At 44.3% G+C, this 10,119-nt stretch overlaps 1 pseudogene; it reads right to left on the bottom strand.

Annotated features, from left to right (window-relative positions):
* Window positions 1-750: 750 nt before the first annotated feature.
* On the bottom strand, window positions 751-4,120 carry LOC136516638 (transcription factor VOZ1-like; annotated as a pseudogene).
* Window positions 4,121-10,119: the final 5,999 nt, after the last annotated feature.

A 10,119-nucleotide genomic window follows, 5' to 3' on the forward strand; every position in this document is an offset into this window, starting at 1 on the left:
GCGTCGGAGAAGAGCATGGAGGTGGAGAAGGGAAGCTGTCACCTGGAGCGCCGTATGTGGCAACGAGCCCTCACCCTCGAGGTTGAGGATCCATTAATCAGGACAATCCATGGGAGGAGGCATAGGAGTCTAGGAGATGGGGAGGATTGGCTGCGTGATTGACGGGGACACAATGGATCGTCGCGGGATTGATGAGGCGGCGGTGACGTGGGTAGGTTAGCGGTAAAGGAATTACTTGGTGACAAAAAAATCGCCGCGGAGGATGGCTGATTGGCTTTTTCCATGGCAGGACACACGTAAGATGTAGGTGTAAGATGGTAGGTGGCGCACCGCTAGATTGATATGAAGCGTTAGATTTAGGGATACTCTGTTATCTAAGGGTTTATATTAAAGGTGGGTAAGTATTTTAGGTGAAAAGCTATTATCAATTCCTTCGCTCTTTTATAGTATATAGATAGAAGGTTAAGTGCATTTCTACTATTTACGATTATTGTATCCCTAGAAGGAATTGTCCCATTTATAGCGTATTGTATCCCTAATTCCTATATATGATTATCATGCTTGATGTACTGTTATGTAAACTCGATAACGATTCTTGAAAGGTGACGTGATCAGGCGAGCGGGACTATTCTTCAGAAAATGGAATAGACAGGTGCGAGTCAAAGCAGGAGTTCATTCGCTTCGAGTTACAATTTACTGCTCTGGGTGCTGCTTTGACTGGGGACTTTGGAAATGGTGTGGCATAGACTATAGACCCAATCCAGCTTCACAGATTTCTCACATATAAATAGGCACATAAAAAAGAAACGGTCAAGAATATATCCATCTCAATTCAAAACAGAAAAACGGCTCAAGAAACTTAGGACTCAAAACCTAAGTACCTAACATACCCGAGCAGCAACTGCTACAGCAGACTCTATTTTACATTCAGATTGGCAGCTTGGACACCAGGCTATATTTTACGAAGTTAATGCAAGTATACCTCTGTATTTCAAAATTCAAATACACCGGCCAGCCAGGCCCCCGTGCAGAAACCAATCAATTAGAATTTGGAAACGTGAAGGACCACGCTATTCAGCCCCATAACTTGGTTGACGATGTTAGAGTTTTTGCTTGACAAGTGCCATACAATGTATGAGCAGCTACATGATGCTGCATCTTCAAGTCCCGTCGCTTGGGTTCCAAAAGAAGCTGCTTCCTTTGGCTGAGTATCCATGTGGAAGATGAGGTCCATAGACGACATTTTCAGAATGTGGAAGATGAGGTCCATAGACGACGTTTTCAGAATGTGGAAGGTGAGGTCCATAAACAACGTTCCCATTCAGAAACGTTGTTCACCTGCGGCGTTGTTTGATAAGCATTTGGAGCATTAACTTGACTGGGGGTGTTAACATGTGGATGAATATTTGCATTGGTATCCTTCTGGTTAGCCTTTGGCTTGCTCCTAGCAGTCCGTTTGTTTTCCACTGTCTGCAGTCAGCCTGCCCATTTGCTGCTGGATTTCATTCAGTGGACTACTAGACAGTTTTGACTTGGCACTCTTTTTGGAGTCAGAGGACTTGTACTCAAGACGGTACAAGGCGAGGGCATCAGAAGCATTGATCTCATACTCGAAAAGATGCCACTCATGGCTGCTTGATGGTTGTGGGTCCATGTAATAGGACCTCTTCAGACCTGAGAAATCTTTCATTACCTGCTTCCTTGATTCATGCCACCCACGACCACTGTAATCTGACAATGACCTTTGCTTTCGGTTGCCACTCTCAAATGCTCTTCTTGGAGTGTCAAAGAACAGCCATTCTCTAAGAGATTCACCCTCCAGAAGAGAAAGATCGAAAAGTTCTGCAACAACAGCACAAAACAAAAGTTAGCAAAATAATTTGATACTATCAACATTAACCAGACATGCTAGCACTAATATAACAATACTTACCAGGTGCATTCCATGGCGATTTAGAAGTAGCAGCACCTCCACACACAGGAATACCAACATTCTTTCCTTGGACTTTTGCAATGAGAGCAGCAAACAGTGGCCCATCTTTCAAATCAATACCTTTTGGGCGCATCACAGGTCTTGTCCCAAGAAGACCATCATCATTCAAAGCCAAACCAGCATGGTAAGGGTTGCAGTAATCTCCAGAGTCCTCTGTCCCTCCAACTGGCCTACCACAGTCCCAAAGTGCACATTTTGGCCCCAAATACTGAGAGGGTGATGGCCATATTGTTGTAAGCAAGTCTGACATGTGAACAAAGACATCTCCAGTATTTTGCTCAGAGTTATTTGCATCAGCATATGAATGGGTAGGTGGTAGATCTAATGGCAAATCAAACTGTTGATGTTCCAATTGGCCAATCCCATGCAGGTTATTGAACTGATCTTCATTAGAACCAGAAATATTTATTTTGTAATCATCATCACAAAGAAAATCATCAATACTAAGTTCTTGGTCTATATAGTACATCTGCAAGCAAAGTAAGACAGGCTCATTAAAGCTATCAATAGAGATGGTAAAAGAAACATGATCATCTACATGCACCCCAAAAAAATGGAATGGAATGAAACGGCTTGTTGTCGGCTAACCCAACCCCTGCCGGTTATTGTCCTCTGTTTTGTGTCTAGGTTCGTAGTCATGTTTCAATCCTACAAGTAACATAAAGTGTACATATGCTCCTTTGTCACAAACTCACAAGGTACAGTTTAGAGCCCATAACAATCGAATTGTATCAGAAACTCGAAACTCTTGAGACATGAGGCCTAAACTTGCGATTTTTGAAGAGTATCATTATTTTTGATTTACAACTAGCCTAACTACACAAAGATATACTGTCATGACTTTGTACTCTTCAGAAGCTTAACAAATAGCACTAGCACATCATTCCACATGCATCGAACATAGTTGTCTATGCTAGCATGCTCAAGTACAGCACTCCAGTATCCGACACTGCAAGTTGAAACAAGTCATTACTCGTGAATGAAGTTTAGTTTATGGTGCTGATCTATACTGTGGTCTATAATCTGCAACTAAACAACATAACAAGATGAAAGAAAATTAGTGGAGTTCTTATGCAAAACTGTAATTTGGCAACATGATACTGTATCCAGTTCACATGTTTTTTATCGTGATGATTCGTGATGATATCATCAACATAGTAATTAAAAAAGGCCATCCTACACATATAGATATCCTTTACAGCGAAAAGCCTCAGTTGACATGCTTGGATTCTTAGAATGACTATAGCAGTACAATGTTAGTAATTCGTCAACAAAAAAATTAAGTCTAACAGACAAGCTCCTCCACGTTATCAATCTGTTAAAAAAAAAGAACAGTTCCCAGCTCGATAATTGAAAATGCAAATACTACCTGATCATTGAACATTGCATTAGCAACAGCAGCCACTTCTCCACAATCTCCCTCCACTCCCTGACCTAGAGAGTGCTGCGCAGGAGCAGTGCCCCCATCCATAGCTTCACACTGCTGATCAGTATTGGCCATCCTGCTGTCCTGCGCGTGCTCGTGGCTCTGATGAGAAGGCGGCGCCTGCTGCGTCGATTGGGGCACCAGGAGCTTACTGGTGGCGTCGTCCTCCTCCTCGGGCACCACCAGCTGCAGCAGTCGCAGCGTATCCGACGGTGGATCCGAAGCCTCCCGGTTGTTCCCCTGCGAGTTCTGCGCCGCACCACAACTACCCGTCAGCACCAATCTAACGCGCACGAAAGGGGAACGGTGGGACGGCCGGAGGGCTAGGGTTCGGGGGACTTGCCTGGAGAGAGGAAGCCGGGGATGGGACGCTGAGCTCGGCACGCCACTCACGGAGCATCTGGTGGACCTGCTCCTCGAGGACAGCGGCGTCGGCGGAGCGGCTCTCCTTGCGAGCGGACTGGAGGCCGCAGAACATCTCCTGTAGGTCGTCCACGCGGACCTTGGCTCGGTCGCGGAACTGCCGGTGCCGCGTCGACGAGCGGGAACTCTTGCTCCCCGACGCGGGGTGGGCGTCACCGCCGCCCGGGGCGGCCGGATCTCCCGCCATCGCGCTGATCAAGGCGGCTCTGGTGGCGGGGCTGCGGTGGGCTTGGGGACGGACGATTGACTCGATTCGCCCTTTGAGTTGGTTTTGTAAAAAGGGGACGTTTTCCCCTTCTTTTTCTTTCTTCTTTCTTTTTGTGTAAATAAATATTAACTACCTATCCTTACCTAAAGTTTCGTTTGAGGAAATTGCGGGGAAGAAACACCACCCTTTCTCTTTGCTTAATATTATATTGTTTTTTCTTTTGATTTTCTAAATGCAAAATGCTACGCTAGTTAAAATTGAGAAATACACATATTATATTGGTAAGAATTTTGGTGAATTCTACACATGTGATGAAAATTTCAGGGAGACAAAACAAGAGGACTTTGCGTAAAGGATATTATATGGCGACACCACACTCTGCTCCGGTCACGTTCAACCATAATATAGACCTTTGTTACATGTACCTCTGTCCCATAGGCCTTTTCACTCGAGCCATTTGTTGGTTGTGGTGTGCTCTTGTGGACTATTTAGTGTTATGTCCTCTCTATTTATTGACAGGCGTTTGATCTGTTCGGATGGGCGAGCGTAAGTGTTTGCTTTGAAGATACGATCACATGGATGAACATAGACAATTTGTCCACTGGATGGGCTAGTCCCATCGCTTGCTTTGGTGGTCCGGTTGTGGATGAATTTGCAGCTACTTCTTGAAACATCATATTTATCTCTAGTTAGAGGCTTTCGTACCAATCCGGAGTCACTTTGGCATTGACTCATGGAATCTCTTATTCGGTTGTTTCATCATGTCCTTCCTATGGACCTGCATATACTAGGTTATGTCTATTCGCTAGCTGACAACATTGTCATCATGGGGTGGCCTAGTGGCGGATCTAGGAAAATATGTTAGGAGGTGCTTCTTCTATTATCTTTCATCTCTAGTCCATCCTATTAAACTTCCATGGATACTAATTTGTAAGGGGGACTAAGAGGGGGCTCTATGCTTCGAGTAGCGGTAGCGGATGTTTGAGCACACTCCGCTCTAGTGCTAGATCCACCCTTGGGGTGGCCCATCTAAAAAATGTTAAGCACTGTTCGGGTCTCCACCAACCAAACCGGACATTCGGTCGCCGCTCCTCGCCGTTTCTTCCCAATTTTCGCTCCCTAGAGCCAAATGAGATCGAGGAAGCTAAAAAAGTAGCTTCATCTGACTTCTTGACCGTGCACTCGCATCTTCTCCAAAATGGCCTCCGCAAGTGAGGCGCTGGGTGCGAAGCCGCGAGGTTGTGGAGTTGCTAGGGCATCGAGTGCGTGGCTGCCAGTGTTGTGAGTCGTCATAGCACTGGGCACGGAGGCACCGAGGCGCGCAACCGTTGTCGCGTAGGGGGGCGCCGCCGCTAGGGCTTTGAGATGCCGAGGCGCAGGGGCTTCGCGCGCTGGGCTTCGATGTGCCAAGGTCGGATGAGACTGGAGACACAGTGGTCTCATGGGTGATAAGGGATACAAAAATTGAAGAGATGAAAAAGAAAGGGAGAAAACAAAGGTAGAATAAGAAAAGGATACTATAGAAATTTCATTCTTTTATATAGAATCTGTTTAACCAAATGTTTATATCGGCTACAGCGATAAAAGGAAAGTTGTACCAAACGGAGCATTCGTGCACGTTAATTCGAAGGTGTCTATTTGGGCCTCGGTTTCTAGTGTCTGTCTAGATAGAAATTCCTATGTATAATCTTAGTTAGTCTTACCGGGCAGTGATAATATTGTTGTCGATTTTTTTTATGAAGGCCTTGTGCCTGTTCGCGTGCCCTTAAATTCGGCTTGATCCGTTTATTTTTTTATCTGAAACAGTGTTTTTCTCTCACAAATTCATCCAGCATTCCTCCAAACCATCCAGATTCCTCCAGAATTCAGACAAGCGAATAGGCCAAAATTACTCACAAGGGTAAAAATACAGATTTGCTATGTGATAACCGGTTGTTTTGGACGTACGATCTAGACTGGCGGGCATCGGATCCCCGCTCCCTCCTTCGTCGCAGAGCTCGCAAGCCGCCGCCGCCGCCAGGCGCGGGCTTGCTCCACGCTCATTCCTTCGTCGCATAGCTCCCAGACCGCCGCTGCCCAGGCGCGGGCTTGCTCCCTGCTCCCTCTTTCGTCGCAGAGCTCGCAAGCCGCCGCCGCCGCTAGGCGTGGGCTTGCTCCCCGCTCGCTCCTTCATTGCATAGCTCCTAGACCGCCGCTGCCCAGGCGCAGGCTTGCTCCCCGCTCCCTCCTTCGTCGCATAGTTCCTAGGCCGCCGCTGCCTAGGCCCAGGCGCGGGCGCGGCTGTCCAAGGCGTAGGCGCGGCTGTCCAGGGCGCAGGCACGGCTGTCCCCGGCGCGAGCGCGGCCCTCCACGGCATCGGCGGCGTCCCCAGCGGTCGGTCCTGGTGTGGGCGCAGGTGCAGCTCCCTCCCGTCCACCATTTGTGCGACTCCCTCATGTGCACCATTTGTATTTTTTTAATTTTTTTTTGAAGAATTTGTGAATAATTTGATATATATTTATATGATGTCTAGAATCATAGAAATAATATGTATTTTTTTAAAAAAATTGGCATATATTTGTGTTATTCTCAAATTACGTCACCATGTCCAATAAATTATATTGAAGAAATTATTGTAAATATAGTAATAAGATGGTGTAAATATAGCTATAAGACTAGTGTAAGGTGCACGGAAAAAAATCTAGTCTACCTACAACTAAAAAAAATAAAGCGTGGACATTTTTTGGTGCGACATTTGTTTTGGTTCGTCCGTCTGCCCACGCCTGCGATCCCGTCGCCCTTCCAGGAAAGAAACGTCGCTGCAAGGAAACAAAACTCGCTCCCGTGATTCTGGCCGCGCCGCCGCCGCGCCCCCATCGCGCCCACCCTGCGCCCGTGCCCGCCCGCAGCAGGCCGCTCCACCGCCGCCCGCACCCGCCACAGGCATGCATCCCCGGATGCGACACCTAAGCCGCCGCCAATGGACGTGTCGAGGAGGCCATGGATCCCTCTCCAGCTCTGAACCAACCGTCTCTTGCTGTTTCTCCGCCGGATGTGGGGAACCGCCGTGCCGGCACCCGTAGCCTCGCCGTCCGCCACCGTGGGCGCGCACGGACTGCTGCGCCCGTAGCCACCACGCCCCACCCCGACCGCACCCCGCCCCCAAGCCGCCGTTCGTCCAGCAGGGCTCCGTCCTAGCGTGGATCTGCTCACTGGCACCTTGATCTGAGATGCCTTCTCTTGTTGATCCCTCCACTGAACCTCATCTAAAGGTATTATTTTCATCCCTCCTTCACTTGATGGAATCTTCTGGTTTGTTATTTATCCTTAATAGTTGGAACTTCGACAGATTTGATTTATGAACATGTGTGCTGGTTTAGCCATGATCTCTTGAACTTGATGTATATGAACAGGTGTATCGATCTAAACAATCCACATCGAGTTGCTATTGCACTGTGCTTAGGGGCTAGTTGGATCTGATATCTGAATACAATATTATGTGATCTTAATGGTTTAGCTGGTGGCTATCTGCTTCCGAAATTGGTGCAAGATGGAAACAAAGGAGCTGGAGAAAGTACGCTTTGCCATTTGCGAGCTTCAGGCAAAGGTAATTGACTTGGATTATTCTTGAGACTCTCAAAACACATGAGACTGTGTGCTGAACCGATTTCATAGCTATGCTATGCTGGCTGTTTGATAGCATTGGAAGGAGGATGCTGGTGGTCACAAGCCTCTGCATTTCTTCTGTTTTCACATGACCTTATCTAAATTTACTCTATTCAGTGATTCAGTGCAAATTAATGGCTGATATTAATGTGTCTCAATTCATTGCAAATGTCAGTAGATGAAACTGTCACAGGATGCATTGTTAACGCTATTACTTATGTTGTCATTGTCCTTATTATTCTTGTCGTACATTTTTTTAATGTTTTGAAAAAAAATCTCATTAATTTGCAGTGAGCAGTACAATTATCATGAAAATAAATTAGGCTTATAACTTTTTTGTGCCGATAACTGATTATATTTTCTTTGCACTTTATTAGCTTCACACATGGCTCTGTCTGAAAAGGCGAGAGCAATGAAAATGTAACTGCTAATAATTCTGGAGGCTCCCTAGGAAGATGGTGGTACAAGATGTACCTACCAAAGTTCTTTATGCACCTCTGTGGTAAATCCAACTGCTTGGACAGAGGGTTAGGCTGCTGTCGTACAAATGGTATGTCTTATTTTTTTCCACATGGTTTTCAGTATTACTGATTAGTCCATTTGATGTATCATATCTTGAGATTAAGGTTAAGTTATTGAATTTTGATATTGTTTTGAAGAAAAAAATGAAATTGGGAGAATTTTAGAATAGAAAGTGGGTATTAGAAGAACCTGCGAGAAAATGTATGTTTTCAGGCATTTTTGAATGAAAATTTAAATTAATATCCCTGGATGCGACACCAAAGCCAATTTAGTGCATGTGCATTTGTATGAGCATACCAACCTCCTAAAGATTCAGCATCTATTAGTAAGTGTCCTATTTTCATTACTAGTGAAGCAAAATTATTTCCAATGCTCTAACAGATGTCTATTTTAATTGCTTCTCAATAATCTGATGCCATGGATTGAGGTAGCAGATTGAAAAAGCCTAAAATCCTTATATAACTTCTCATTCAATGTTAAGAAGACTTTAGGATCCTTGCCAATCATGCCACAGAGAGGCAGACAAAGTTAGTACTCATTTTCATCATACTATGAATGTTTGCATGCTTGATATTAGACACCAGAACGAGTTTGTTAATTTGCTCTCCCTTTTTTTTTTCCATGCTGTCCATCTTATTAGTTTCTTTTCCTGATGATAGTAAGTAGGTTGGAATGCCTGAGAGTAAACAACACACCATGTTTACTAATTTAGTTTCTCATTTTTTCCTTCCGTCGGCAAATTTATATCCTTTAATCTTTCTCCTATGCTAATTGTTTTCCAGCTACCTTTTGACATAATGTTTCAATCACAATATGTCTGATTATTTACTTACATGATGGATGTTTCAAGCTAGTTTGGTCACTGTATCAATGATACCAGCTAATTAGTTTTTTAGGTTACCTATCCATTATTTACTTGCCTGATGGATGTTTCCTTCGGGGGATAGAATAGAACAATGTTGGTAAAATAGTTTTATTGGGTCAGTTTGCTCAGCCCTTACAACAGTGATGATTATGATAGACCCTTAATGTTCTTTTAAATTGTCATGGTTACGAGTGCTGATTTTTATGTCCAAGAAAAAAAAATGTACCTCAACATAAGCACGACTTTTGGTTGCTAAATGTGATAGCTTTTACTTGTGACACTTTCTGTCAGTCAAGTGAAAATTAGGTGCAGTTATGATTTTTGAACATCACTGAATGTTTAGTTGTAATTTAAAGAATTTTTAATCCTCTTTTTGTTTATCTTTGCAGGCCCGTAGTTTCACTTGCGTATCATTTGTAAGTTGATCCTATAAACTTTTAGTTAAACATATAGACGCTAACTGTTTTCTATTTGATGGTTATTATTTATGTTTTACCTCATTGGACGTTTTTCATAGGTATGCCTCTGTCAGAGCAATTAAAAAAATATGCTATGGATGATCAGGCAATGGCTCACGTATCGGGTGTTGTACTCATTTTATCACTCTATTCAGTGCTCACCTTTGCTCCAGTACTCAAATGGTAAAAACAACAAACTTTCTACACAAGTGCACATTTCATCATAGCTTTAGTTTTATGTGCACATTCCATCTTACCTTGATTTCTTTGCTATTTGACCATCTCAGGTTTAGTATTGCACTTCATCGTTCACTGCTATAGTGCTCTCTCATAATTTGGCTGATAAGTTTTTTGGATACATCATGAGATGAATGGAAATGCTCACCACAGGCATAACTTTTGCACTTTTGCAGGCTCCCTTTCTAGTCTTACGCAAAATCCGTTTCTCAATTGCTGGTTAGTATTGCCATGGTTTAATGGAGGTGCACATGTATATGAGCATTTTGTGAGGCCAATGATTGTAAATCAGCAAGTTTGTGTGCTTCTGGTATATTCCAATGAAGGATGAATCAAGTAGGC

This window comes from Miscanthus floridulus, chromosome 17 (assembly GCF_019320115.1).
Source record: "Miscanthus floridulus cultivar M001 chromosome 17, ASM1932011v1, whole genome shotgun sequence".
NCBI classification, from domain to species: Eukaryota; Viridiplantae; Streptophyta; class Magnoliopsida; order Poales; family Poaceae; genus Miscanthus; species Miscanthus floridulus.